Raw genomic sequence first — 5,064 nt, 5'->3', positions numbered from 1 at the left:
AGCCAATCAGGGATGATCTTGGTGACGCATTAACCAATCACAAAGCGTCTTTCAGTTTACAAGCGTGATACAGGAAAGCGTTTTGTGTAGGTTGTGACAAATCTTTTAAAAATTATTTCAGCTAGTGAACGGACGCACATACCTAAAATGACTGAATTGTGATGATAAAAACTACAAATACATCAATACATAAAATCGCTGGGGAACAGTACTTGAATGGCTTGGCATGAACGCACACACACAGCAGCTCACTCTAGTGGCAAACCTTAAAACCTGCGCATATTATTAAAAATATTATCATTTATTTAAGAACTACTCAAATAAATCCCTTTTCTTTGTAATCATGACGAAAATGCATAATTTCTATTATGGAGTAAAAACAAACGTAACTGTCTTTATTTAATATATATTTTTATTTTATTATTTTATATTTTTATTTTATTATTTTATTATTTATTATATATATATATATATATATATATATATATATATATATATATATATATATATATATATATATATATATATATATATATGTTCTTTCATTAAATTGTTTATTTATTGCATTATAACTTTATATGCATACACAAAGACACACTCAAAATACAACTGAATTGACTTGCTCTTAAGTAACATACTTTCTGTTTCAGATTTAATTGAACCCAAAGGAAAAGAGGCAGTGGTCTGATGCAAACCAGATTTAGAAAACCTGAACCGCTGGAGCACGTCTTAATGACATCAGACTTTTGAAAGTGATGTTAAAGATTGTAATGCGTTTGTCCTGTTTGCCCCACTTTGTTTACCTTTCAAATAAAATAAATTGAATCAGCTGCTGGGAAAAGTGTCAACATTGCTCAGAAATTTTAAATCTTGTTTCCATATTACCTTAGTACATCATATAACATTATTTTATACTGACAAATCAGTTTCAGTTTTTTGTTTCAACAACAATGATTAAGAACCTACAACACATTAAGATTGATTAAATGATATTACCAATGGACGATATTTGTTGTTGTTGTTGTTAATTCCAATATTGATTCTGTAGGGAAATGTACAGTTAAAACCCAAGGACCAGATATGATGAATGAAGACCAGAATTGATTCTTTCAGTTTCAGTATGGTTTGTTACTCACACACTATGAAGTCATCATCTTAGAGAATAGAAGTGCAGCATAAAGCAGGACTCTTTAACATCTCATAAGCACATATATGTTTACACATTCCACTCTTGCCATAACTTGATTAATAGTCAAACAAGAAATAATGTAATAATGGCAACTCGGCATCCACTCCTTCAGTCCCCCGTTTTAGACCAATGTGGGGTCCGATACCCCACGTCCGGTCTAATAAATGAGGTCAGGTGTAACAATGCAGGCTGTTGGTCAACTTAAGCAGGTGCATATACTCAACATCTCTGGTACTGTATGACATTTCTAGTAATAAACACATTATTTTGTACAAAATACTTCCTATATACATTAATCTACTTACTTAATCCCACCATTTCTGCACTTGCACTAGTCTTTCTTCACATAAAAAGTTATCTTTTCCATGCAGTGAATCATTCTGTGTGTCCTTCTACCTGAAAAAGTGTCCTTCATCCATGCTTTCATCAACATACCTCTCTTTCTTCTTCCAGCTATTTCACACTTACCCTCTAAAACAAAAGATTTATCCAAAGGCCTTGAGACTAAATTTGCATATTCATTAACCAGATTCAACAAACCATTAAAGAAAACCTCATGCACAGTAACTAATTCATTTTCATGACCCTTTAGGAATAAATTTGCCTTATTTGTTTTCTTTTTACATGTCTTATACAACTATGATGAATTTTGGTTAATTTGGTAAAATAAACTCATTACATAAACTCATCAAATACAGACATTGTTTATAACCTAAAGATACCCCTATTTTATGAAAATCTATCTTTTCGATCCATGGTGCAATGAGAGGGATTGAAAATCCAATATACACTGTCACTCCCCCCTTAAAGACCATATTGGTGTTAAAAAAACACAATGGTGATCTAACCAAAAATAAAAAATAAACACTGTTTCTCTGCCGTCAAGTCTAAAATATTTACATTTACCATTTAAATAACAAAGTGTTAACTTGTTAAAATGTAGATGAATGTAGAATTTAGGCATGGATTTTAAACCCATTTTGGACGGCAATCTTAAATTTCACAAATCCAAATCATATAAACACTCTTTAACATATTAATCCAGAGAGTGATTTAAATCAGCATTATAAAAGACGAAAGAAGTCATTATTACCCGTAGCAGACAGCTGGATAACCCATCCACTTAAAGCTCGTCCCATGTTCGGCATTGTCTTTTCATTAGTTTCACTCAGAATTATCGACTTCTTTAAATTAATTTCACTTAACACATCTGTAACAATAAAAAACTCATTCCAGAGGTTAGTGACTCAATATACACGAAACAGAAACAGAAGTGTCCCCCAAAATATACAGTCATCCTCATGCGTGCACACACTTAACACATACATTGAAAACAGCTCCTATTCAAGGGTTGGGTTTGGTGTTAAATCGGAAGGATTTTAACTTACAACATTTCTGTAGGTTTTACCTTTTCTGTACCTAGTCTCTTATCTAGTCTCAAAGTTTGCCTGTTCATTAATGATTTTTATTTAGAGAAAAACCAGCTGGTTGTTTTGGTCTTAAAATCATTGCTCTGTTTTGGTTACTCTTGCTTAGCAGGCCGATAAGAGAAGCAGAGCACCATCCCTGCCTCCACTCAAGCAGTCTCTCTCTTACTGTGCAAAATATGATTTATTATTATTTATTTATGATAGTTTTCACCAAACTTTAATTTAGACTATAATATCAAATTCATGACAACATATAACCCTTAATCATTCAAATAGGTTAAAAATGTCAAAGTTTTTTATATCTTAAATCTCAGTTTAGACTGCCTCTTTTTCCTCAGGGTGTGATCTCCTGGCATAGTTGCATCAAGTTGTGGACACTGGTCACAACAAGTCATCAAGGAATGCAGTTGCTGGTGATCAGGTCTGGAGGAGCTCACATTTTGGAGGCAGATTGCTGTACTTCCTACAGTTCCCCAGTGGCGGTGACCCCTTGCCTTAGGTTGTCCCCTATTGGCCATAAGAGGATCTTACCCGTCATTGAGAAATCACCTCATGAACACTGGTAACCGCTCTTTCCCTTTGTAACATCCTCGACAGTCTTCTTCCAAAATCCAGTATTTCCTGCAGCTTAAGAAATGTGCACTCAAGAACCACGAGAGCCATTGACACAACCTACTAGTGTTAAAACATTGAAACAGGTTAATCAAACTAATATTTAATCACTAAAATAAATTGGATATCTTCAAACTATCGTGCTGAGATTACTCAGTGAATTTATTTTTCACACCGGTCCATTCAGTGTAATGTTCTGTTGCTTCTGTAGCTGCAGCCATCAGGCCCTGTGTGATGGTGGAGACTAAAAATAAAACAGATAAGTTACTGGTCATAGAACAGATAACAAATACAACTGTTTAACTATTTAAAATTATTACATCTATAGCTCTTGGTCTGTATTATGATTTTAAAGACCCCATGTCTCTTCAATTGCTCCTAAAATGTTATTTATTATAATTTTTTTTTCTTAAAGGGGGGGTGAAATGAGTTTTTTACACTGTTAAAGAGTTGGATTCCCATGCTAAACATGGACAAAGTTTCAAAAATTAAGTTGCACGTTTGAAGGAGTATTTCTGTTCCAAAAATACTCCTTCCGGTTTGTCACAAGTTTCGGAAGGTTTTTTCGAGTATGGGTCTGTGTGACTTTAGATGGAGCGGAATTTCCTTATATGGGTCCTGACGCACTTCTGCCGGAAGAGCGCGCGCTCCCGTATAGCAGAGGACTGAGAGAACAACAGACTTCACTGATCAGAGCGAGAGCGTCACGAAATGTCACAAAAGAAATGTGTTTTTGGTTGCCAGGGCAAGACAACCCTGCACAGATTACCCCAAACAAGGTCCAGTTTGAAGACATAAAGTCATTTTCCAAAACCGCTAAACAAATATATACAGTTTCAATACATACCACATAGAGACGTCCTGCTGTAGTCGTTGCTGCTGCTGCTCTCATTCAGTTTTAGCCTCTGGATCTGATTCTGGATCATAAATATACGCTGAATCTGACTGTTAGCCATGGTTTGTTTTGGTTGTTTTTTTCCTCACGGTAATGTCACAGCTTCCAAACGCTCTCAACGCAAAAGCTTACTCGCGCTCGTGATTCTTTAGCTCCGCCCACACGTCACGCCTCCAGCCGGTCGTGTTTTTCCGGGAAAAATCAGTACAGACTATCTTTCTCTTATAAATATAATAAAACTAAAGACTTTTTGGAGTTATGAAGGATGCAGTACTACTCTATAGGTACTCAAGATTAACAGGAGATTGAGTGAAAATGAGCATTTCACCCCCCCCCCCCCCCTTAAATGCATTGGGCAGTTGAACATTTAAATACCAATTGCTCTCTTAATGCATTAAATCTGAACTCCTTGTATCATGTCCGTTAACATTTCAGTGTCCATGATTTGACTGAAACACTGTGCTTTTCTATAAATAGCTTATCACTTAAAGGGTTAGTTCAGCCAAATATTAAAATTATGTCATTAATAACTAACCCTTATGCTGTTCCAAACATGTAAGGCCTCCTTTTATCTTTGGAACACAGTTTAAGATATTTTAGATTTAGTCCGAGAGCTCTCAGTCCCTCCATTGAAGCTGTGTGTACGGTATACTGTCCATGTCCAGAAAGGTAAGAAAAACATCATCAAAGTAGTCCATGTGACATCAGAGGGTCGGTTAGAATTTTTTGAAGCTTCAAAAATACATTTTGGTCAAAAAATAGCAAAAACGACAACTGTATTCAGCATTGTCTTCTCTTCCGTGTCTGTTGTGAGAGAGAGTTCAAAACAAAGCAGTTTGTGATATACGGTTCGTGAACGAATCATTCAGATCACCAAATCGAACTGAATCGTTTTAAATGGTTCGCATCTCTAATACGCATTAATCCACAAATAACTT

This window comes from Carassius auratus, chromosome 25 (genome assembly GCF_003368295.1).
Source record: "Carassius auratus strain Wakin chromosome 25, ASM336829v1, whole genome shotgun sequence".
Taxonomy (NCBI): Eukaryota; Metazoa; Chordata; class Actinopteri; order Cypriniformes; family Cyprinidae; genus Carassius; species Carassius auratus.
Note: the sequence above shows the minus strand (reverse complement) of the source record.